Source organism: Lissotriton helveticus, chromosome 12, assembly GCF_964261635.1.
Source record: "Lissotriton helveticus chromosome 12, aLisHel1.1, whole genome shotgun sequence".
In the NCBI taxonomy this organism is placed as follows: domain Eukaryota; kingdom Metazoa; phylum Chordata; class Amphibia; order Caudata; family Salamandridae; genus Lissotriton; species Lissotriton helveticus.
In genome coordinates, this window is record NC_136073.1 from 725,335,289 (window position 1) to 725,362,253 (window position 26,965).

Below are 26,965 nucleotides of genomic sequence, written 5' to 3' on the forward strand. Positions count from 1 at the left end.
GCAGGCAAAGAGGCAAACAGGCACACAACATTGGAAACAAAAGCAATCATCCAGACTAACAGGATACTCCAGCCATGGTTGAGTTCTGTACCAGGTTGAACTGAATGTTCCATAAACTGCATTTGCTTCTCTCGGGTCAGATCATGTCATGTCATGCTATGTTGGTTTGTAATGCAAAAAGAACAATTGATGGATGGAATGCTGAACAATGTCAAAAACTCACCCCAGTACAGAGATCTGGGCCTAAATCCATTGTATTTTGCTCACCATGCCATCTCGGTTTGGAACCGCCACAAGCAAATCTGTCTTGGCCCTGCTCTCCATGGGAAAAGTCCAGCCCGAAATGCCAAGCCAGGTCCTCCCTGGACCGAAAACAATCATCCTAGGACCAGTTTTGGGGTATCACCCCATATCAGCCAGGATAGCCTGAATCTAGTGGCATGGCGAGCACTGGGCATACGTCTGGGAATCTCCGTCCCACTTGGAGTGACAAATGCAAAAAGAACAATTGATGGATCAAACGCTATACAGTGTCAAACACTCACCCCCAGTAGAGAGATCTGGCCCTAAATCCATAGCTTTTGTTGATTGTTTGGTGATACCCCGAAAACGGTCCTAGGATGCTTGTTTCTGATCCACGGAGGACTTGGCCTGGCAGTTCGAATTGGACTGTTCCCATGAGGTATAGGGTCAAGACTGATTTGCATATGGCTGGGTCCAAACAGGAATAGTATGTTAAGCAAAAAAACTACAGCTTTAGGCCCAGATCTCTGTACTAGAGATGAAATGTTTGACATTGTTCACCATTCATTTCATCAATTGTTCACTTTTTATGTTTTTTTCAGACACTCTTAGTGCCTGATTCAAAATGTAAACTTAAACTTTTGTGTAAATTTACTATTTTTGGTATTCATAAACTACATGTTTAATTTTAAAAATAGTAATTTTATAGCTGTAGAGACTCCGCACTGGTGGTAGATACACCACACATAAAAAGTTAGGCCTGCCCTATCTTCATGTCCAGAGCTCTCCACCTTGACTGCAGTACCTATGTAGTCAAAATATTTTGTGAATACAAAAAAATATTAAACTTACATTTACCTTTGTGAATCAGGCTCCTACTCTATTAGGCATTGTAATTCCACATTAGTTATTGTGCGGCATTTATGATTCTCTCACCCTAGTTGCTGCTCAACCAATGAGGCGTTCACTGCTACTATATGAATAGTGGCCCATCCTACAGTATATTACTGCGTGGTTTTTACCGAAGCTAAAATACATAAACTCTCTCAGAATCCAAATACAGACCATAATTGAGGTGCAGAAGGCTGTTCACGGGCATTGGCCCTGGTGTCACTGTACCTGTTGCATCATTGCCAGGTACACCTCTGCCCGAACTCTCCCAAATAGAGATGGTGAACCCACTAAAAGCCTGATCTGTGCTTGAGCCTGAAGACTGGCTCTGGGTCAGCTTGAGGTGCTCGTGGAACTTCGAGCCAATAACAAGCCAAGCATTTATGTACTGCCACCCTCAACCTACCCAGGATGTGACATTACAGTGAGATCTTCTAACTCTGGAACTGAACATGCTAGGTTCGAGTCTAGGCTTTGGCTCAACATCCTGTGATTCTGGGTATACCACCAGTGCATAAAAGAAATGAATGTGACCTTGTGTAATCTAACTGGTGTTCATGTAAAGCGCTTCGATACTTGCAGAAACCTGCACAAAGAGGTAAAAACAAAGCATAAACATAAAAAAGGAGAGACAAATAGATTGCCATTTAGTGGCTGATTTATACGAAGTGAAAACATAAACCTGGATAAACTGAAGCTTTCTCACTTGAACTGTGTGATCTTGGGCAAATATTTTATTTCACCAAAACTCATTTCTCTTCATATTTGTGCATGAAAGCACATTCAACTAAATGAATCAAAAGAACAACTATACCAAAACCTATTGTGTTTGATTTAATAGACTAATGTTGCCTATAATATCTTGCCCACATACAGGGTTCACCGAGCAACGTTCTTGCCTGTTTGTTCACTATCAGCACTGTCACCAGAGTGAGGTCGGGGTCAGGAATGACTCTTAAGTTCATGTTTATAAGTACTTCTCAGTGCAGTGCCATTTTGTGACATAATCATGTAAAAGCTTCCACATGTTAAAGAAATACAGTTTTTTTTATTTTTAAGTGACTGTATCAAAATTTATGTTTTTGTATGTTTTACTACACACACTGCCCAATTTCAGTTTTGATGACAGTGAAACAACATTACAACATTCCGACCTTGAGATGGAGGAAGCACTTAACAAGTGCCTTCTCTATGGCCTCTTCTGTCGTGATTGGGTGGGCCAAAGGTCATGTTTAGGTGGGCCGGGCCCACCCAGCCCCCCTGCTAGAACCGGGCCTGCCCTCACCCCGGGGAGGGGGTGGGGGTGTATCAGCTGAGCAGTTTGCCGGGCCGCTTTCTGTTCCCAGTCCGACCCTAAGTCTGGCGCTTGATTCTGAGCTTTACATCTCTGACCCATGTTATTGGCTGTATCCTAACAACTACAGCGCTCTGTCTGCTCTGCTCCCATGTGCCTCGCATTAATGTGTTACGTTTGTGTGCTTTGGCACATTAAACCCAGCTCTGTTGGCTTTGCTGATGATTTGTAAAACTTGCACCCGCAGCTAAATGAGCACTTAATCTTTAGTCCTTCCATTGCTGGGATTCAATGAGGTTACTTTATCTTTACGCGCCGTCAGGAACTCTCGCGAGATCACGCCTAATGTTTGAAATGCATTTGTTCAGGACATGCTTCGATGTGTTGAGACTTTACCTGTTTTCGGAATCTGGGCACCCTTTGAAGTTCTGGTATTCTTCAATCAAAATGGCGTCTTGATATTGTATTTAGTTGTGATTCATATTGAACTGTGTCCCTTAAGGTGCGGCGATTAATGTATCATGAGTGCAGAATTATGTTACATACGGCTGCCAGTTACGATGTAAAGGGAGCCCAACGCCTTCAACTTCTCTTCTTCATCACGTTCTGTTTTATGTCCATTCAAAGGGTGGCCACAGAGAAGGGCTGCTTTATAATTCATTCTTTCCTCATGACCAAAGGGGAAGTTGTGAGCAGCGCTCTTGCCTCAGCTGAGCTACCGCTGTGGTGAGCGACCAGGAAGAGGGTTGACCCCATAGAGATGGCGTGACAATGGGCTGTACCACTCCACAGCTCGCCCCTTAGCGGTATGATGCGTGTGAAGACCGAAAGAGACAGTATATATAGCCCAAAAAAAAATAAAAAATACTTTTACACGAGCTGCCAATAGGAACCTTCGAGGACTTTAATCCACTTAAAATGCGGGTGCAGCGGAAGTGACATTATGCATCCCCAGGACATCACGGGGTTGGCGCTCCCTCCCCGGCAGCCAGCTGTTCAGTGCTGAGGGGCTATGCGATGGGCCAGACCAGAAACATGAGGAAGTAAACGTGGCTCTTAGAGTCGTGTTGACTCTCTGTCCCTCCAGTCGCGGCCGGCATGGCTCGCTGTTGGGGGGTTAACTTAATAATAATAATTTAAAAAAAATCAAACTTACCCTTCTTCTGGCCGGGTCCCGCGTCTTCTCTGCTCCTGCTCTCCTGCAAGAACAGGCAGCCAGGCTCCCTCTCCTATGCCAATCACAATGCTGCACGACGCCCAGCCAGGGACTTATGGGTAGGCGATATTCTCCATGAAGACTGCCTTGCAGCCTGCATGGAGGACAGAGTGCGTATGACTGGTTTGGGCAGCCCCTGAGGGCTGACCAAACAGTCTTTGCGCACTCAGGAGTAAGCACACCACTACTCTCCTGCCCTGCTCACAGAGCAGTCCCGCCCACCCGCAACCAAACATAACACTTATTACCATTTTATGTTTCTGCTTCTCGCACTGCAAAAAAGCAGTGGGGCGACACTGCCCTAGTGGAGGAGCCACCCCTGTGTCCCTCCCCTCCCTTCATGAGCTCTGGGTCTGTGGGAGCAAGGACATGGTCTCTGGTACCCAGAGCAGCTGCCGCCCCTCCCTGACTGCCACAGGAATCACCTTGGATGTGAAAGGACTGTCGCACCTTTCTTCGCACAGTATGAAAGCATCGCAAGTACATTGCCTCTGACCCTGGGAATGGAGAGAATTATGTGGGGCGTTAAGGGGGTCTGGATGGGACGGAGTGGAGGATACGCAAGTACTTTACGGAGTGACGGTGTACCGGGAGACCCTGCGCAGGATCTGTGAGAACGTGTGGCACCCGGGTAATGCCACCCCTTTACACATGATGCTTCTTCAAGTGGTGGAGGTGCACCAGGAGACACGGCAGAGGGTATCTGAAAACTTGTGGCAGACCGTGCGCAGGGTCTGTGAGACGTGTGGCACCCGGGTAATGCCACCCCTTTACACATGATGCTTCTTCTAGTTGTGGCGGTGCACCGGGAGACCCTGCGCAGGATCTGTGAGAACGTGTGGCACCTGGGTAATGCCACCCCTTTACACATGATGCTTCTTCTAGTGGTGGCGGTGCACCAGGAGACACCGCAGAGGGTCTGTGGGAACGTGTGGCACCTGGGTAATGCCACCCCTTTACACATGATGCTTCTTCTAGTGGTGGCGGTGCACCGGGAGACCCTGCGCAGGATCTGTGAGAACGTGGGTAATGCCACCCCTTTACACATGATGCTTCTTCTAGTGGTGGCGGTGCACCAGGAGACACGGCGGAGGGTATCTGAAAACGTGTGGCAGACCGTGCGCAGGGTCTGTGAGACGTGTGGCACCCGGGTAATGCCACCCCTTTACACATGATGCTTCTTCTAGTGGTGGCGGTGCACCAGGAGACACGGCGGAGGGTATCTGAAAACGTGTGGCAGACCGTGCGCAGGGTCTGTGAGACGTGTGGCACCCGGGTAATGCCACCCCTTTACACATGATGCTTCTTCTAGTGGTGGCGGTGCACCAGGAGACACGGCGGAGGGTCTGTGGGAACGTGTGGCACCCGGGTAATGCCACCCCTTTACACATGAGCTTCTTCTAGTGGTGGCGGTGCACCAGGAGAAACCGCAGACGGTCTGTGGGAACGTGTCGCACGTGGATACATGCCAGTCCTTTACACGAGATACTTGCTCGCACTCAAAGGTTGGCCATGGTCCTAGGCGGAGACATGATTGTTTCTGTGTAGGTGATGGTGTCTAGCAAATGCGCACACTACAACTGAAATCACCTCTAGGCGCCTTCTTCCAAGGAGGGGTCTTGAGTGGAGAGGGTGCTTCGGAAGAGACTTACAATGTATGAAAGTGCTGAAGAGACACCTCTTAAAGGACCCTAGTCCTGGTCTCAGAGGGGGTCCCCGCTGCTCCTCCAGCCCCTCGCTGACTGTGACCCTGTACAGTGTAGGGTCGCTGCATGCACACACCACCCGACGAGGGTGACGGGGATCTAGTGAGGTCGGATCCTTTGTTCGGGCCACGCATGTGACACAACCCCCGTGGCCATGTTGCTGGGAGACGGGCAAGGCTGGCATCTGCGCGCCCTTCCTCCCTCCCCGAGGACTCTTTGATTGCCTGTCTGGGGCATGTGTTTTAATGTAATCTCTGCAGTTAGTGACAGGATTAGCGCAGAACAGGTCCGCGGGCTCAGTTGTTGCTGACATCTGGGCACAGAGAGCCCTGTGTACCGAACACAATTCAATTTTCAGGAGCAGAGGCCGATCTGCGCAGTCACTCTGCTTTCACCCGGACCACGCCCTCGGCAGCCTCAGGAGACGGATTACTTCCGGCACAGCACGGATGGCCGTTATTTATGTTGTAAACATGGAGGCTCTCTTTATAGCCACACACAGGTGCAACCAGAAGCACACAATGGAGGGACGCTGGGCAAGTCTAGACTCTAGAAAGTCGGAAGTGAGCGCACGCATTCACATGTGACGTCAGCTATTGATTATTGTGGAGCGCTAGAGAAGTCCACACGAGGGCTTTGGTGATGCTACAAGATATCTAGGAGAGACCTACGGCATTCAGTGTGTCGTCTCAGCTCTGTAGCTGGTGCAACAGGAGCAGACGAAGAGTCATTGGAGAGTCAGAGTGCATCAAACCGAGACAAAGAGGCCGCTTCTGCAGCGAATGAAGGAGAAACCCACGGCATTCTGTTCTTGGTCTCAGCTTTGCAGCCAGTAACAGGAGCAGGGACAGGGTTTGTGGACAGTGAATCAAAGATAAGGGAATGAGGGAGGCCATCTCTGCAGTAAGCAGTGGCCAAAGTGCATTACAACAAGTATGGGAAATATGCTGCACACAAAGGGGGCTGGGTGGGTGATCGTGGGGGCGCGGTCAAAGGTGCTGCTAAAAAACAAAATATTCTGTAACTTTTTTCGGTCTTTTACCTTCAGGTAGCTGCATATAAAGTAATGCACAGCTTGAATGAAAATGTAATGCAAAGTATGTTCATCAGTGAGAAATACACTATTGTACATTATGAAACCTCCATTAGTTGATGCACTGCACCAAAGGGCCACATAACTGAATCGAGGTTGGCGCTGTGAGGAATAGTGACTTGTGTATGTTTAGTGCTGCGAAGCCCCAGTTTCGGGCAGAAAGCACTATGAACATGTAAGTCATTCTTTTAAACTTGCATTGCACACAGTATAAGATAGGCTGCTACAAAATGCACAAAAAGGTTTAAGATAAAAAAGTATTCCCAATATATATGTTTTTTTGCAGACTGTACAATAGTACAGGTTTTCTTTAAATAACCATATTTTAAAAGTACACACTTCACAGCTAAGCTGGCAGCTTCCGTACAATGCCCCTCAAAAAGAATAAATGTGTGTCATCAGGAAGCAGTTTTTTCATAACTGTCTTTCAAAAGCACGCACTTCACAGCTTAGCTGGTAGCTCCCTTACAATACCTTTCAAAAAGAATTAATGTGTGACATCAGGAAGCTTCAAGTGATTCCATTAATTAAAGCCAATACCGACTTTGGAGCTCCCTTTACATTTGCAGATGGACCATTTGCACACATTTACATTTCTTTCCGACAGCAGGCACCCTGGTAAGAAGGCCTGCTTAGCTCTCTGCCTCTCCTTAGGTTTCACAGCACAGGAGACGCCCTGCCTTACACTTCAACTGAAGCATTTCAGCTCTCTGAATTTACCCTCCTGGAATGGTTGTCTTCTTACAAAAAGTAGGGGAACTGTTTTTCTAAAATTATAAAAGTATTTGCACTCCGTGCCCCTCCCACCCACCCCACACCTCGACCAGTGGCAGGAAGTCAAAATGAAACAAAGAGCAGCCAGTTTCTGTAGCCCACTCATTCATAGGGAATATCAGGCTCTGTAGCCCGTGTTGCAGAAAAGAGTCCAGACTTTGTGGACCGCAAGTAAGAGGATAGAGGCCGCCTCTGCACCTAGTCGAGGAGAGACCCACGGCAGGTAGTTTCTTTAACCCGCTCGTACCTGGGAGAGATCGCGGACTCTGCGCCCAGTGTTACAGGGGAGATATCAGGCTGCTATCTCTGTAACTTTGGCCAGCGTTGAATTCCCTCCGATGTACTTGGAGCCAGGATTGTGAAGTGGCGACATTGTGTAGTCTGTAGCTTTACTGCAGGCGCGGTACAGCGGACACTGGGGAACACAATACACAGACCCACCAGTCTAGCGACTTGAACATGAAACCAGAGCTATGCATGAATGGGCTCTAGTGTATGTGCCTGACTGTGGCAGGAAATGAAGGCCTGGCCCACCGCTTCTGTGGTTTACCAGGAATTCCTCACACATGCCTGTGAAGGCCTTGTTTCCATAGAGCAGTGTACGCAGGGGCTCTTCATCGGTGTGCTGTTCTTTGTGGCTGTGACTCAGACCTGTTCCACTTCCTGTTTCCTGAACTATGATGGGAATCCCTGCTCCCCACCCCTGCTCCTGGAGGGATGGAGCGTGCTCTTCATTTCTTAATTTTCTAGTTCTGGCTTAGCCAGGATATTTAGATCTTACTAAAATGTGTTATATATATATATATATATATATATATATAGTCATAGTCACTGAGAGAAACAAAAATTAAATTAACGTTATAGTTAGATGAATATGTCAGTGGCAACAGTAACGTTTTGAACAAAAAAGCTCAGTAATTCGCCAGTTATAGTTAGCAGAGATTACTATAACTTGAACCCCGTCAGGCACTGCTTATGACCTCACATATTACATCATTCATGTCCTATTCTACGACATCATTTATGACATCTCAAATGTGGACGACCCACCCAGAGCCAGCACAGCTGCTCATTACTAACCTGGGAGGGGCAGGGCCGAATAAAACAAAATTTGTAGTGCGCGATGCATCGCATTTTGCAATGCAGGGCGCGCAACGAAATTTGTTTAATTAATTTTATTGTTTATTTACCTCCGATCATCCATATTCCGGTGTTTACTACTCCCCATCCTGCCGCTCCCCACCCCGCCTTTCCGCCCCAAGGAACCCCTCCACGGGTCGCGACTGTGTGGTACAAGGCATTAAAATATGTCTAGGAACCCCTCATTGCCACAATGAGCACTTGACGCATGGAGGCATGTCATTGGCTATGGCCAAAGTCCAGGCCGTCTACCCTGATTGTGGTGCACAAGGCAGTGGGGGTGGGTGCAGGGTGTGGCCACGATTCAAACCCTCTGAACCCATCACAATGTCTTTAGCCCACCACCATGCACAGAATGCACTTATATTAGCAGGAGTCCACAGTATATCATTAAGACCCTTTCTGATGACATCATGTGTGAGGTCATAAGTGCCTTGGGGAGGAAGGTTGTTTTTCTCTTCAAAACTGGCACATTTCTCTTTTTAAGCTTTACATGGTATCTATCGCTTCCCTCCGATTTCATTTTTCTTCTGTAGAGTACCATAGTGTTTTTTAATTAAAAATGTTTTCTGAGAAAAGAAACCTTGCCTTCCTGTTAGTGGGTTTTTCTCTGTGAATATACAATGCAAAAGCAGATTTTCAGTAGTAAAGTAGTATTTTCACCCTTTCCGAGTGTGGGGAGGAGGCAAGACCGAAGCAAGGCTGTGCTGTGGGTGGGTCTTGATGCCCCCCCCCCACCCCACACACACACACACTCAGCGTGGCTTATTGTGTGTAGAAGTTACAAACAGTGGTATTCACCAGGGCGTCTGGGCTTGCAGAGGGGATACAAGGCAGCCGTCTAGTCTCTTGTTTGTTTTCGTTGTCCTTGGCCTTTTGAAGAGACCGTAGAAGTGACTCGGGTCATGTCATGCCCATGTTCAAGTGAGGGCTTTTCCCTGCACATATTCTAAATAATACATTGGCGGGTGCAGATATGCGAGTCTCCATGGCTTACGTTTCTCTTCCTCTATCTGAGGAGTGTTCAGCTGTGTGAAACCCAATGCTCGAGGCCCTCGGACAGCTGATAGAGTGGGGAGGGCTCACCGGCTTTAAGGGAGCAGGTGATGAGGAGAAACACCCCTCTCTTGCAGATCACTGGTCCACTGGTTGGAGGGGACTTCAGTTTGTCTGTCACGTAGGCCTTGTTTTTTTCTCCCTTGCTGCTTAATTAAAAAAATGTTTTTTTTTAAAAAAAGAATGACTACTTTTGTAAAACACAGCCGAGAGGAATAGAATGAACATGTAACTTAGATGAGCCAACGGTAATATAGCAGGCAAGTGACCCATGACCTCTGCCAGCCAGTGCTGTTTATTTTACCCAATAGTACTCTAAGATTCTGGGACTTGCAGTGTTGTTTCTATGGAGGTTAATATGGGAATAGAAATCCAGGAATCCTACAGTCTCTATACTGGAAAGCTAAGAACAGCCGAAGCTGTTCCCATCCCATGTGGGCTTCTGGTCGCAGTGCCCCTGGTACGGTTGTGGCAGCCTTGAGCCACCGGTGTCTTCAATCAGGGGTCATTCTCACGCCCTGAACCTTCTCTTTAAATTCAAAGTAGCACCTGGAGGACAATCAATTTGTAGCACACCAAAAGGGCCAAAAGTCTAGTCAACCCACCTTTCACGCCACTGCCCCATTTAGAAATCGGGAATGACAGGTTTTCCCAATGACCGCGCCGGCGTGTACTCCAGATGCCATGCCCTTTGCCTGGCTTTCACACTTTAGTTCATGCTGAATGGTGGGAAGACATAACCCTGAAAGAGGCCCCAAACTTGTACAAAGGCATCTACTGCCCAGGCCTCCGGGTCTGGTCACCAGCTCACAAAGCGGTGAAATAGGTGGGTTAGGAGAAAAGAAAAGAACATCCCCCATTAGACCACGAGTTAGAGGAGGGACTGATGGACGTGCGGGTCCTGCATTCAATCACTGGAAGACCAAAGGTAAAGAGTGCCGGTCGCAGTGGAGCTAGAGAGACCTGGAAAGAAGTCCACAAAATGAGTCCGCGGTCCTTCTAGGCAGTAGGACCAGAGGTCCTTGGTTATAGCGCTCAGGTTCTTCAGCTTGCTGTCACTGTCCTTGTAGATGTGGGAGACAGCTGGGATATTATCCATTTGGGTCAATAAGGAGCAGTGAGATTCCCGCCCAGACTCTTCATGGTGATTGTCCCCAAGATCAGCGTGCGGCACTTGATATAGAGCGAGACCGTTATCGACCCCTTTAGGCTGTTCACCAACCATCCTGCTGGCACACGGTTCCAAGAGGGCATCTGGATGGGTGACAAGGACGGCTTTCCCAGTTCTGATTCCATGCTGCCACATTGTTGAGCCACCAATGGCGTGATTTCAGGGAGTGGTGGTCTAGGGATTCATGCCTGAGAAAGGGAAGTTTCAAATAGAAGGCTTTTCAATGTTGCACAGTCTGACAGTGAAGGGGGCGTGAAATGATCGCTTGAATCCATGATGAAAGAAAACCTGTTACTTGGGCTAGATTCCTGCATGAGAGGGACTTCTGGTACATTTTCTGTTTAACCCTTTCTTCAGGTGACACTTTTTGCGTGTGAGCTTGAATTGAGAGATGGTGTTCACAATAAAGGCGAGGGGTTGCATTTTATTAGGTCTCGCGACCTATCGATGCGCGCATGCGCATAGAGCGGAGCGAGAATTCATGTCGGCAAAGTCCTCTTCAAACTAAGGGCTTTCAGCCCGGCGTTTTCTTGAAGTTCACGTGAACCACGTGATCAAACACGAACGCGCATTCACGCAGCACAGCACATCAAAGGGCTTCTCCTCCCCTAATTATTCATGGCCGGCCGCAGGCCGGCCGTACTTTCAGTTTCCCGGCTGCTCTGCATTTATCAGGTACGTGTTGTTGTTTTTTTCACTTTGTCTCCGTGCGTGCGTTCCCCCACCACTCGTGTTGTTCTCTCCCTTGTCTTATGTCTCCCCAGCGTGTGTGATCTTGTTTGGAGAGTTATTTATTTATTTATTCATTTTCTTGAACTCCTCTGTTTATTTTTAGAAGTTCCCTTAATCTTTATTTTGTGTCTCCGTGGACTCTGATCCTTCCCGATGACCCCGCCTGCTCGCCACGTCACTTGCCCACGTGCATCTTTCCACCTATACACGGGGCTTTCTGATTGGCTTAATTCCGCGAATCAAGAGTTCCTTTAAATGCCCCCCCCCCCTTCCGGGATATCCTCCTAGCTGCCTTCCTCGCTTGAATCTCTTCCAGTTCTTCATTGGCTGAACAGCCAAAAAAGGTCACACTTTCTCTTACGTTTTGTCTCAACTGCTCGACTGTCCCGCGATCTCTCTCTCGTGACCGACCGTTGTGACATGTCAGCTTGCTTCGTTACACCCAAGAATCTAACTTGCGTCGTTCCATGAACCGTGACATTAACACATTGGAAGGTAATCGAAGCTCGCATGATTAGAAGTGTGCCATTTTTCTGAATAGTGTAAAAGCGGAAAATTGGCAGAATGTAGGCCAGACATGCTCAGTACTTTGAATCTATCTGTTCCCCGTCTGCAACGCATCGTGAACATAGCGCTTAGAAGCACCAACAAGCCGGAATGGAACAAATAAGCATCGACACGAAAGGGATATAACATAAAAGTATCAACATGAAGGAGTAGGTACTCATCTTCCGGTGGCAGTTCGTTCTTCAACAGTCATACATTCATTCATTCATGCAGTCATTCCAATCGCACTGAATTACGGCTCATATTTCGCGAGCTTTCACTCTTAGTGGTAAAGTTCATAGGTGTCGTTTCTGAAACAAGCCCCAGCCTGGATTTAATTTTTCGCACACAGTATAAATGTAGGGCTCATCAGCACAAAATCCAAATGACACATCATAAGCAGAACTCCTGCTGACGCATTTTATGTGTGCATGAGATTACTTTTACCTTACCTTAAAAATGTATTCACTAACAAACGTTTACGAATGAACGAAAACAATACATTTTAGAAGACAATGTAGTAACTATGACAATACACTTTCGTAATACAACTGTGGATAGATGCCCCATTAAGAAATAACCCATTGACAATGTAAGGGCACAGGTGATGGCCCAATTTCCAGTGACAGAAAATGACGTGCCACACCAAAATGCAAGGAGAAAACACATAAGGTGAAAGAATAAGGTAAATGGAGGTGTATCAGCAAAACTAAATACTTATAAGGTCCCACAAGCGAGACCTATTGGCTATGCCAATGCTTGTTTATTTATTTATTGAATTTATAGGGTACAACAGCTACTCAAAAAGGGTTTCCGGGCGCCAGAATGGACTGAGTTAGAAGGGAAGTGGCAGTTTGTAGAGATTATTGGTTAAATAACCAAGTCTTCAAGGCTCTGCGGAAATGGGTGTAGACTGTTTCTTTACGGATAACTAAGGGAAGGGAATTCCAGAGTGAGGGACCAAGGTAGGTAAAAGTTCTGCCTCCCATCCTGGAGAGTTTGAATCTAGGTACATTAAAGTTTTCTTGAGTAGCAGAGCGAAGGTGATGAGAAGGGACATAGGGGCTGACAAGAGATTGCAGATACTGTGGTGCCGTGCCTTGCATGACCTAGGAAGCAATGCAGGTCAGCTCCTACAAGGTCACTGTGAAGTCCAGGTGGTGAAGGAGAGATGATGTGTCCTGGAGACCCTCCTGGAGATGGAGAAGACACTGAGCCACCAGGTGGCTATTCTCATGGTAAATTCACGAAGGAAGACGTGATCCCAGAGGTGGCCTCCAACTCCACGGATCAGCTTGGTTCCCTTCCAAGGTGTGGAAGTGGCACAAAAGGGATTGTAGCAGTACTGACTTTGCCTGTCATACCTGTGAAACTTGAGAAATGGAGGGTGAGCCTCAAGTGGGAATTGAAATGTAGGCATCCGTGAGATCTGGGCACACCAGCCAGTCCTTGGCGATGAAATCCACCGTGGGAGGTGGATGCCCTTATATGAACGTGTGTGTAAGAGCGATAACGTTTCTGATCCATGCTGCTGAAACTTAGTCATACAATCTTCTGTGCAATTTCACCAAGGATGCTGAAACAGTGAGTATCCTTTGTGCAGCCTTATAAGTGTGGATGGATCACTACTATCTGACTCTGAATTACCAAAAGGCGAGCTATTGATATTTTGGTGCTGGTTTTTGTAAGGCTGCTTTCATTTGAGATTTTTTTGTAATCAATGGAGTTACAATCCCAACTTTTACTTGAATGAAAACACCAATACATTCATTCAGCGGCCAGTGCAGACATGTGGTGTAAAAATACCCCAGCTCCAACGTGGTGTATATCAGATGTTTTCTGAGTGTTGACACATTTTTAGGTCTCGCACCTGGCAATTACAGCGCGAAAGCGCTGTCTCGCCTGCGAGACCTATAGTCACCGGCTCTGCTTCCAAGGAGACAGGAGTTGGGCACGCGCAGTATGCTGGAATCGGATCAGGTCGCGCGCGGACAGCATGCCGGAAACACACACACACGCGCGCGCGCACACACACAGACAGACACGCGCGCGCACACACAGACACACGCGTGCACACACGGACACACACACGCACGCACACACGCACACACCGCCTCCCCCCCACCCCACTCACCGGGCTCTTTCCGCTACAGGCTCCATCAATCCGCCGCATCAGTGTACCATGCTGGTTGTCCCTCTCTCCCTCATCAGCGGGTCAGTCTCGGCAGCAGGCGGGGCTCTCCACGAGCACGGGAGCCCCGCTAGCTCACACGCCCACTTCCGGCTGGCTTCACGGGCACAGGAGCGCGGGGTAGGCTCCCGTCTGCTTCCTGTCTTTTTGCGGCCCCGCACCCGTCCCAACACAGGTTGCCTGGCTTCCTGTCCAAGCCGGGCTGTGGCGGTGAGTTTGTCAATTAATGTGCTTGTTTAAACTATTGCAAAAAGCAGAGGGTAACGCGTGCAAATTGTTATTGGGGCAGTTCTACCGAGATAATTTTTTGACACATTTTCCCTCTGGTGCCTACATCTGAATGTTGATGTTAAGAGACGGAGTGCTTTCAGAATAGCATAAAACTAGGAAAACTATTTTGTAAAATGTTATCCTTTTCTCCTTTGTTGTCAGTGTTATAATAGCGCTTTTAATTTTGTGAAACTTTTTCTGCCATGTTGTATATTGGCACTCTATCTTGAATCATTTTCCATTCATTGTATTTTTTTAAAGTGTACTCTAACTTTTAAACTTGTTCTACTGCTTTATTTTGTTTTTAAGTTGCTTTACTCTTTCAGAATGCAACACTTGAAAACTGAGTAGTCCCTCTTGCCTCCCAAAAATATCCCTACCTACACTTTACTGTTTTGCAAATTTATAGGTGCACATTTTTTGCCGAAGTACACATCTGTTATGCGAACATAGAATTGTATTGCTCTGAGCTCCCATTTAGTGAAGCTTTGCAGTGCTATTTGATTTGGGTACCTATGCACACTTATTCAAGGCTTCCGTCAAAGCCCACAGTCTGTTTTCTGTTTCATTAGGATCATTTGTAGAGTCAGGGTGGTTAAAATCTCATGTATGCGTTTGCTTGTTTAGTGTTATGTGGTGTACCTGGGGATATTTACAAATCCAGGAAAGAACCATATGAAGAACTGTCGTGGGTTGACTTGCCAGAAGTATGTGCAGAAGGTTAAACAGGTGTCTTTTTAGGGTCCAAGTATCCCATTAAATCCGTTTATCTTTGAAATAGTGGGTGGGTGTTGCTGTAGTGTGTTATGCGTTGTCTCTTTATTTTGGGTGTGCTGTATTTTGTTTTGGGGGGGTTATTCTGAAACCTTCATTATAGTTGTTTTGGCTCCTTTGTTCTTTGTTCCCAATTGACTTTAGTACTCCTACAGTTTGTAAAGATCCTGAAATTGTAGCGGTTGAGAAAGGTGTTTGATGTTCCTTACCTGATCATTAAGTGGAAAATGAAATATAATGAGCCCTGCGGGGCAAACCAAAATATTACAGGGTTTATTTGTGTATGGTGTATGCTTCTTTTATCCTCCGAGCATATCCTTTGTTGATGGAGGCTGAATATTTCACAACTTTGTGGTTTGCAGCTTACAGTATTGTAAATCTTTAATGACGTAGGTATACTTTATTGTATAGAGTAAAAAAATATACAATTTAAGGTATGGATGAATAACCTAAATCAGCTGGCCTCATAATACCTCGTCTAAAAAAGTAAGTTTAATAATGTACTACCAAACAGCAACAAATATTATATCATATGGAACTGTTTGGTGCTAAAATCAAGCATCATATATTCTATTGCCATCAAATTACCAACGAGAAAAAAAGTTGACCTGATCCTAACCAGTCAGTAGTATTATTGGCTGCCCCCAGGGCTTTAAGTGGGATAAAAAAACAGGGGGGTCTCACAAAGGCGCGTGGCCTGCGTAATCAAGGGCGTGGCTTAAAACCACGTAAGCCAAAAATCTGTAATTAGCATAGTGTGCCGCCCGACTTGTATTTTGCTTTCTCTGTCATTGCATCCAGATATATGACACAACAAGTAACTTCGTACCTACTAGTCAGGACTATTGGCTTTGTCAATGGTTGTTACTAACTGCAAAAAGATAAGGGAAATCCTGAGAGAAAATGGCTCTCTTTAAAGGATTTTCCTTCCTCCTACAACACAGCTCACCTGCAATGGCGTCATGCCTTGACCTCCACTACTCAGTAGTGAGCAAAAGGAGCATGCGCACATGGATGTGCATGCTTCACTGCAGTCCAAGAAAAAAAATAGAAAACGGAAAACCTTTGCGAGGCCCGAAAATTCAGCCCGATAGAGACCCGTTCCGAGGCCCCCTGAAAATAACTGCTGGTGCTCAGACCCAGACAGATCGGGCCCACTTAAAGCCCTGGCTGCCCCTAAACCGTTATTGGGCCAGCCTTGAAAAGCTGTTGGTGGTCAGAATGCCAGAGCACAGACGAATTCACCTTCTTTATGCAAATGCATGCCAACATTTGGAAACAGGGAAGAGAGAGATGTAAAAAGAAAAAATATCAGAGGAAGTGATTTTCCCCATTGATTGGCATTAGAGCGGAGACTTTCTTTTTCCAAGAGTGAGTCACTAGCCACCCCCCATCCAGCCATTGTTTATCTCTTTGCCTCCAGACCCTCCCTTCCTTGTGGTCAGCTTGCCCCAGCCCCTACCTCTCACTGTCCCTTTTTGTCAGCTTTTCCTCAGACCCTTCCTCCCGCCCATCTTCCCTCCGATCCTCCTTTGTCGTCAGCTTGCCGCTTTCCCCCACTCCCTCCCTCCCAGCCTCCCTTGTCATGCTCAGACAGTTGATGGACAGAATGCAGAACAATGTCATACATTCACCCCAGTACAGAGATCTGGGCCTACATTTTTTTTGCTCCCCATGCCATTCCAGTTTGAAGGAAAACATGGCTGAAAAAAAGGACAAATCAGTAGGTTTCTCGTACCTATTGACTTTGCTAATGCTTGTTAGGTCTGGCATGACAGCGCAGCTGTCTGAATGAGAGAATGTTACCAACACCTTAAAAAAAGATACCGAGCGGGCATTGGCTCCACCCATAGGAGTACCCCTCACTAGCTTGCCTTATGCTATTGGTCTCTTGGGATATCATTCTCCTTCCTAGAAGGGCTTCCATTGGACTGCGTGAGGGACTCTTAAAGTCAGGAAAGTACACTCCGTCTTAACACCGTCCCACTGGGTTCTTATTCTCCTGTTTGCATTCTGTACAGAAAACATTACTTTTTTGCCACTTTTTTCTGTGCAGTTTCTATGCATTAAAAGCCACCACTAGGCCAGGCTTTAATGTGCTGGCAGAATTTATTATCTATACAGTGGCCAGTTGTACCCTAGCAGGCTTAAATAATGGAAACACGACCAAACCTGACTCCTGTTCCCTCCCTCACTCACTCTCCTCATCTCTTTTCCTTCCGTCCCTCTCACACCCCTCCACTCTCTCTCTTTCTCTTTCTTTCTCCCTCCTTCCCCATCTCTCTCTCTCTGTCTCCACCTCCCTTCTCTCTCACCCTTCTCCTCTCTCTCTGTCTCCTCCCCCCTCGCTCTGTCTCCTCTCTCTTTCTCTCTCCCCCTCGTTCTGTCGCCTCCTCTCTCTGTCTCCTCCTCCCTCTCTCTGTCTCCTCTCTCTCTCTCTCTCTCTCTCTCTCTCTCTCTGTCTCCTCCTCTCCCTCTCTCTGTCTCCTCTCTCTCTCTCTCTCTCTCTCTCTCTCTCTCTCTCTCTCTCTCTCTGTCTCCTCCTCTCCCTCTCTCTCCGTTTCTCCCCCCACCCCCCCCATGCCGTTGTTGGGATCCCAGATAGTGTTTTGTAATCAGCAGCTGCGGCTTTGGCTGGCGGATCCCTGAGCCCGGTGCACATCTGTCTCCCGACAGATGTTCACACATCTCATGTCACTTCTTCACAAAGGAAAACAAGGGCTCCGATTTCTGAGAAAGTGCTGCGTGGTGTGAAGGCTCCGAAGTCACATCTCAAACTCGGCCTTGACTCTTCCCTTACCAGGCTAACCCTTCGGCCTCCACAGTCCAACCAATGCTGCTGCCACCCGCTCGCACCTGTCGGAGCCGCGGACTGATGGGGAGGGTAACACGAGGCTCATCGAAAGGACTGGCGGACTCCCTCCCAACCCTAAAGGCATTCATTTTACAGAGGAGATTCCCTGCTGAGAAATGCTTAGTTCCCATCTATGGTGCCAGGGCTAGGCCTTAGTCACTGCTTCCCACACACCTTTGCAATGAAGACTTGCGAACTCGAATATGGAGTCCCTGATTCTTTTCAAGGACACTCGCCTCAAATCTCTATCAAACCGCCACTGCAGCCAGTTTATCTGTGGGTTGTCAGCTGTCCCCGTGTCACCCAGAGCGCACGTAGGCCTGATAGGGGTGCAAGGCAATCTCGCACTTGATTGGTCAGACACCCGCAATTTCCTGGATATTATCTCCTTGGCGAGGACGGTTACCCGGGCAACCGCGCAGGATGCTTTTGTGAAACAGATGCAACTTTGAATCTGATCAGGTTTACAACAGCAGCAACGTGCGCCCGCTCTGCGTCGTTCTACTGTATGCTGAACAGAGCCCCTTACAAATGTGTCGAATTTCACTTAAAATACTTGGCTTTAACCCCCGTAGACTTGGGACTGATGTGCGTTTTTTGGTAGCCACGTCCTTCTGAACTTGGGGTGTTTTCACAATTCATTGTGCGTTGGCTTAACGCTTAGACTGTGTTTGCTATAGCGCTTTCGAACGCAGTTTTCCGCCTCGCTGCACCCACATGATCTTAACAAATTCAGACGGATGAAACATTATATCCGCCATTGCCGGACCCAGTAAAGCTACACGTGTATCTCTGCAGTTGGTACATGAATCCACTGAGCTATATAGCAGTTTGACCCCGCGCGAGAATGCCCCAGTGGTCCCGAGGGGTGTCAAACCTCTAGGGGGTCCCCCTTGGGCAGGTGTTCCCGCATCTCACATGATGTCCTCGACGCTTGTTGGTCACGGCTCGCCTGCAGTTCCCCGAGCAGTAAAACGCCTTCCGGACAGGAGACTCCTGCGACGCACGTGCTCTCCAGATGTACAGTAAACCTCTGGAGGGCACCGAAAGGAGCGGGTGCCCTGTGCAGCAGTCAGGAGCAGGCCTCGTCGAGCGGGCAGGATGTGTGCTGTGGAAGCAGAGACACATCCCCGCTGCTTACCATAAATGTGTGATCCTGGGAAATCATTTGACACCTGCGCGTTGTATCGTCCAATAAAGCGTTCCCTTAAAACATGAAGAGCGATCTGAAAATGCGGGCTGGGCAGCAGCAGCGTCGCGGCCCAGGAGCGTTAGCGCATCAGTAATGTGCCCCACAGGTAAAGGTGTGCTGGTGTGCATCAGCCGTCAGGCCACCCCATACAGACTGTGGACGCGCGTGTGACGTGTGCACCCACAATGGGTATTATGGGAGCCACCCCACAAGTATTGTCTCCCCTTTCTGCAACACGGAGGCTCCTAAACTGAGCCCAAATCCCTTCTGCGTTTGAGCACCAGAGTCCCGGAGCCCCATGTCCAGGATGGCGATTCAAGCTCAGTTCATAGAACCCCCTCCAGGAAGTGACGCGTGGTGGTTGATGTACACATCAGACTTTCGGTTCCTCCTTCCTGCAGATGTTGTAGGACTTGGGTGCTGCACCACATGGGTCATGACTCATGGGGTTTTGAAACCTACATCCCAGAGCAGGGCAGGTGCAGGAAGTGTCCTAACTCTCGTCTGACCCCATCCCCCTCCTGATAGAAGTTTCATGATAGGATGGGTCATCGAGTCCGAGGTGGTCACGTCTCTGTGACCCTACGCCAGGGCTGGCTTGAGCGCTGGTGGCGCCCGCTGCGACAGTCATTTTTGGCACCCCCACCCCATGACCGCCTCCTCAGATTCTCTCACTACCACCGAGCAAAAGTGCCCCTCATGTCTCCAATCATAAGTTATTACTAAACACAGCACCCCCCCAACAGGTCAGGGCCTTCTGCGGCCGTACCTGTCGCACTGCCCTAAAGCTGGCCCTGCCCTTTGGCGACAATTCAGGGTCTTCTCGACTCCTTTTGTGGCATTAAAACATATAAGATAACTTGAGTGATTAGAAGATAACAAACCTTGCCCCCTACATGTATCCAGAGTACTGTTGCTGTATGCTGTGAGTGCTGCTTTCCTCCTAAAGGATCTTCGAGTTTTATCCTTGCCATCCAAGGAAGTATGACGCGAAGGCTGCGGGGGACAGCAGTGCGCTGTAGGCCTATTTACATTTGTTTCCCTCTGCTCTCCTGAGTACGCTTCATACACGCGATCACCCAGTTCGAACAAGCACCGTGGAATCTGAGTGCGGCATTAGTAGGGTGGGAGATCCCAATATTATGGTCCACGCGCAGTGTAGGCCAGCACCGCATCATTGAGGTGAATAGATGTGAAGTTAAGAACAGTAAATCTATACCCCCCTACATATACTCATCTTGAACATACACTCACGGTCTCTAGTGTGGAATCGACATTGCTATGGTGACACACATCCCTTCAGGAACATTGTGAAAAGCGGCCTTGAAAGCCCTCAAACCAGAAAAAAGCAGGAAAAAAGACCTGTCTGGGGCATCTCTATATGATAATGAGAGATCCTGAAGATTGCGGACTCCATCCCCTATAGACAAATCCAGATCCTTGCTAATCTTTAGGAAAACCGTGCACATGGCTACTCCATATAGGACCAGCATTCTCACAAGGCTCCAAAAATGTTGTTTCAGCACCAAAAACCGTGTTCATGATCTGGGTGAAGAGGGTTATTCACAGTTGGAATGTCACTAAGTATTCTAGTGGCAATCATTTCCAGACTTATCCCGGAGAACCATTGTAAATCTCAATTATGTTCCTTGGTTTTGCGGATTTTTAGCAGGCATGAAAAATAAACAAACTAGCTAATTTTATGTCCGCATCTCCGTTTCTGTATCTGCGGGTAGTATGCTCATTGCCTTATCTGATTGGTAATAAATCAAATTTCCTCACTTAGATTCTTGGAGGAGGTGTTGAGAGACTAGCATTTACATCATTGTGGTTTGCGCATATTCGGCGGATAAATGCCTATTTATGGTATTTTAGGCTTTCCTTTGTGACCTCAGAGGCAGAAAAGTTGATTAAAGAGGAACTCCATCTTTGATAGAAATAAACTGTCATGGCACATAGAGCCGAGACACAGGCCGATGGTCACCGGCCCGGGGCGCAACCAGGAGGCTGCAGGGGTCAAGCCGAAGAGTTGCTAAAACCTGCTCTGAGATATCAGAGAGGATGACCACACTGGAAGACAGGGTGACGACAGTAGAGACGGATGTGGCAGCTGTCAAGGGACAAGCAGAGGCCCCCAGGAGGCTCAGCTTAGGGACACACAATGGAAGCTGGAAGAGTTTGAGAACTGTCAACGTCGTATGTACATGTTTAGCTCAAAAATAAAGGGCAAGGAATTTTTGGGGAATATGATTTAATCGGCTATTGCAATATAAATGCCTGACATGATCCGATGTGATACATCCCTTTGGGGATCAGGATATAGCGACTTTAATGGATGATTTATGATTATTTTCTAACTTTTGGTCTGTATAGACCCCAAAGATTGATCAGGGTCATTCTAGGATGTAATATTCTCCCTTATCTATAAAGAGAATGGATGGGGGAGAAAAGGAAAGGAAAGAGAGGGAAAAGGGTTCCTGTGTTCTACATTTTTAGGTCGAGCCTAGCGGCCTCGCTCTGTGAACCATGCTGTATTGGAGTATGCAATGGAAGCCCCGCCCACTCTCCGCCCATACTTGTCATTGGCTTGTCTCATTGTCCTTCGTAAATACTGACTTCTGATTCATAAATAGGCTTGCTAGTCCCTCCTTGGTACCGCCTTGTCTACATTTGTGACCTCCCATAACAACTGAACCTTTTACTTGGCTTGTTACACGGTCTGCATTATAAGTGGGTGAGCACTGTTTTGTTGATTGACACTGATGGGGACAATGGCGGCTGCTTTTGATCATAAAGAAGCGGGACGATCACGAGCTGCTGCAAAATATCACTGTGGCTAAAGCGAGGATTAATAGCTACCGTAGCAGGCCGCATGCAGAAAAACAGCGGACTCATAGGGCTGAAAGCTACGAGTATGGAAGAGCGTTAGGAGATTATTGGCCCTTCGAACACGACAGACCAAAACAAACTGGAGTATAGAATCCATACTAGACAGGGAAGGGGGCTGGCTAGCACACTCAAGGCTATCACCAGAGTATTCAAGGAGTATTATCAAGAACTTTACCAAGAAGACACATTTCCCCATGAGATCAGTAGGAAGTCTTTCTTAATAAAGTAATAATAAAGGGGCTTGAGAAGGAAGAGCGTGAAACCCTGGAGAATGCTATAACCCCAATGAAATCAGATTCGCTTTATATTGTCTAGCATCTGGTAAAGTGGCCGGGCCAGATACCATACCAGTAGAATTTGATAGAACATCCTTCCCAGAACTAGCTAGAGACATGACAGATATTTTTCTAGGCATACAGCGGAACGGGGTTGCCTCCGCTTCATGGGACTGTATTAATATTTTGGTCTTTATAAAGAAGGGGAAGCCTCCTACAAACCCCGGTTCTTATATACCGATTTTGCTAATCAATAGCAATGCATAACTCTATTTAAAAATCCTGGCTTCACAAAGGGGCAGGATCGTAGCCAAATAGTTTCTCCCCTGGTAACATGGATTTATACCTGGTCGGGGAACTACAGATCATATAAGGCAAGCAACTGGGCCTGTTTGATGTAGCGACAGTGACCGAGGAGCCAATAGCTCTGATCGTGCTCAATAAGGGGAAAGCCTTGTACAGAATGTTGTGGTTATACCTATGGTTAATACTCAGGCGTAAGGGGCTTGGCCCTGACTGAATTGAAGCTACAAAGGCATTATACCACAAGCCATCTTCTAGACTACAAATAATGGGGGTTGGAAAAAAATATAGATTGATCACAAGAGGGACCCAAAAGATAATCTCCCTTATGACCAAAGTTATTTATACATATGAATTAATCCCAATTGCCACTGTGAGCGCCCAAGCCAATGTGTGCACCCACTCAGATAAAATTATTACAACATACATGAAAAATATACACTTTTTATTTTCATTTCATTTTATCAAAATACTTTTTCATAACTATACAAATCCATAAATATTTTTACAAATAATATTTTTCAGCATAATAAGGTCGCAAATCAACATAAATGAGAAAAACAATACATATAATCAAATCATGAGGACCCGGGAAGAGACAAGCAGAAGCATCACAACAACCCATTCAAACCCAACTCACACATATCCATACACACCTTCACATTCATAACATATCTGGGGAACACAATTACAGAGTGACAAAGTAACTGGAATGACCAAAGACAAAAATTGCACAAGGGCAGGATGTTATAAGGGCAAGGGCCACAAGAGGCACCCAACAGGGATGCCCATATTCACCCTTTCTATTTGCATTATAAATTGACCCCTTCATCAGTAGCTGAAGGAAAAAAAAGTGATAAGGCCAATGTGTATAAGGAGGATGAACACGGGAATCTTGGCATATGCTGTCGACATCACAGTGCTTACCCCAGAGCCGCCAAACACCCTGACCAAATTAGAAATGGAAGCCAAACTATTTTAGGCTTTTTCTGGTTACCTTCTAAATAAAGGGAAACCCCAGATAGTCTGTACCAATGACGTTGTATTGAGTGATAGTAGGCGAGCAGAAAGCACAACATATTTTGGGGTTAGGATCAGGGCTGAAGTGGACAAAATCACAGGTATAAATTATACACCAATACTGACGAAAGCCAAGCAAGACTAAAGAAGAATAAACAGCCTACATTTAACATTAGCTATTAGGCGCAAGGTAGTAAAAAATGATCATTCTCCCCAAGATCTTGTACCTATTCAGGGCAATATCACTTTAGGTAGAAACGCAGTGGTTGAAAATAATTTAGCAATGTATTTTAACTTTATCTGGCGGTACAAGAGTGCGACGATCCCGGAGATATCTGTACTCCCCAGAAACAGGGATGGCTGGGCATTACGTAATTTCACATATTACTACTGGACATCACTTTTACAGCATATGGGACTCCTTATTACAGAGAGAGAGGAAATCGCTGCAGCTCAGCCAGAGCTACCATCAATATATGAAGTGACCAAAGGGGAAGAGGCCAAGGAATGCTTTCCCAGAAATATTGAGTACAGCTACTACCATAAAGTTAAATTCAAAACTATAATTGTGGCCTTTAAAATATGGAAATAACTCGGGCTAAAACTGGAATTACCAAGTATAATAAATATACTCTGCTATGGACATCATCTATTTTCCCATCTATACTTCATGATAAAGTTTTTAGGGCATGGGAGATTGAGGGATGGTAAGGCTGGTGATCTTTTTAATCACAATGAGCTCTACTCATTTGCTGACCTACAGCTGAAATTCAGTCTTTCACAGCAATGTTTTTAGGTTGAGCCTAGCGGTAGCATGCATGCGCTGCTCGCTCTGCAAGGCATGCTGTAGTAGGGTGTGCTGTGGAAGCCTTGTCCACTCTCCACCCATATTTGTCATTGGGTCATTGTCCTTTGAAAATGCTGGCTTTTGATTGATTATGAGGCTTGTTAGCCCGCCTTGGTACTGCCTTGTCTCCATTTGTTAATGCTCATAAGGACTGTACTTTTTACTTATTACACCATGGGCTTTATCTGGTGGGTGAGCACTATTTTGATAATAGACAATGATTGGGACAATGGCGGCTGCAGCGCTATTGGCTCTAAATTGTATGCTTTTTACTTTAATGAGCGTGGTGGCCGCTTTAGGTACACCCCGCTCACTTTATTTATTTCTATTTAACATTCATGTTGAGCGCGGCGTCCACTTCTGGGACACTGCGCTCTGTTTAATTATTTTTTTTCCTTTCATAATGAGAGCGGTGCCTGCTTCAGTGTTAAAGTTATAAAAAAAATAAAAAACTGAAACCGAGGGCGGTGTCTTTGAAGTGGCGGCTTACTTAGTTTTAAACGTAACCATTTGCAATGCAATTGGTCTCACATTTACGCGAGTTTAAGCTATTGGCATTGTAAATGACAATGTCTTTTATTTATGTTTTAAAAAACAAACATAATAGGCATTGTCATTTACAATGCCACTAGCTTAAACTCACGTAAATGTGAGACCTATTGCATTGCAAATGCTTGTTTTATTTATCTATAGGTCAAGGATTTTATACTAAAGCTCGGCAACGATCAACTTTCGGCGTCCAAAATGTAGTTCCTGGAGCTTATAAAGGGCACTAGGGTAGCTCGGAACTGGGAAATAAACAAAGTTTTGATTGATACAGGGGCCGATAATTTATACTACCAAACCAAAAGATGGGAGATTAGCCTGGGGGTTACAGATAAAGAGCTGCAGAAGTTTTTGAGTTGAGCTCGGAAGTTCTACTAACGGCAGGTCTGAAGAGCCAACATTATATGGTGGTGGTTAATCTCTACTATGAAATGAAATGAAATGAATTTGTACTTGTAAAGCGCACTTATACCCCAACCGGGGTTTCCTGGCGCTGTACGCATACCGCTGTGGAACCCTTCCTGGCTTTTCCCTGTGAAATGTCCACTCCTGGGCACCCCCAAGGTGAAGCCAGGCATCCCAGCGCTGTTGGGGCCGTTGTGAAGATTAAGCAAGCTATTGCCCAGAGTTGCAGAGTGGGACCCATGATTAGAATAGGCACCGAGGCGAGAATTATCAGGTCTGAGGAAATTGAACCCAAGACCCACCGAAGCGGGAATTGAACCCTGGTCCCGGGCCAGACCTCTGCATCAGAGTCTGCCCCTCTAACCATTGAGCCACACTTCTCCACCGCGGCCAAGATGTCTAGTTGGAGAAAGAGACCTGATAATAAGTGTCTTTGTTGTGGCGATGGACCAGCTGATTTGGCAGATATGTTTTGCTCATGGCTACTGGCGTTGAGAGATTGGATTGGGGCTTTCCTTGAGGAGGCACTTGAAGTAGAAGTGGAGATTACTGCCCCCCCACCCACCGATACTATTTGAAATTGATCAGCACTTCCAGGGCAGCAGAGTGATGCTTTACATTGGGCTTATAGTCATCTGATTTCCACCTACAAATTCTTTTGACCACCTCTGGGTTAAGCCCTGCCCCCGCCACGGATGTAGTTGCCACAATTCTAAAGGAATGTGAGCTGAAATTGCTCTGGATCACAGCCGCCTCCAGGGCTCGGCGCATGACCTCGGTGAACTAGAATTGAGTCAGTGGGCACCATTGGCTTGGATGGGCAAGGGGAATGCTGACCCTTTGGAATGTATCTGTAAAACCCTTTAGCCCTTCTACTTTTCTCAAGATCACTTGCTCCGGGTTTCCTAGTTGCTTTGTCTTAGAGCCGGAGAATGATGATAACCAGATCTTCCCCCACCACTGATATGTGGTTGAGCCGAATCCCCCATGGGCATCGCATTTGGCCGTCGCCACACTCTCAGAAACCCTGAAGGGCTCGTAAAAGGTGAGGGAGAAGGATGCGCTGCGCCACCTTGAAGGAAGACATGCAAACCCTATGCGAATCTGCTGTTATCCACCCAAATGTGTCCATATCTATGGGACAGCTTTGGTCAGCACGTGGACCGACCAACCTCTCTCATCGCTTAAGGACTTGCCTAATTAAAAAGGAATGTGAGAAAGCAGCTTGTGTGTTCCTGGTAAGTGGGGTGCACCTGCAGCTATCTGCGGGCCCAGGTGGCCAATAGGTAGGGTGGCCTCTGTTTAGTTCACCTGTCCGCCCTAGCCGGTCACCCAGGCGACATCGCCAACTAGTGTCCAGCCAGTGCCGTTCGAGTGTGGACCGGCAACAATTTGGAAGACGCGGCCACCATTGGCCACCAGTCCTGACCGGTCAATTCCAGCCCACACCTGTCCCAGGGGCCCGGAAGCCAGTGGCATGGGTACCCGCTTACCATGTTGTCTTTATTTTTGGCAGACTCTCGCCTGTGCTCCTTTC

The 26,965-nt window shown here is 47.0% G+C and overlaps 1 protein-coding gene across 8 annotated transcripts in view; it reads left to right on the plus strand.

The window, feature by feature from the left end:
* Window positions 1-26,965, plus strand: part of ARHGEF2 (Rho/Rac guanine nucleotide exchange factor 2) — an 876,584-nt gene that overhangs the window by 738,893 nt on the left and 110,726 nt on the right. The window lies entirely within an intron of this gene.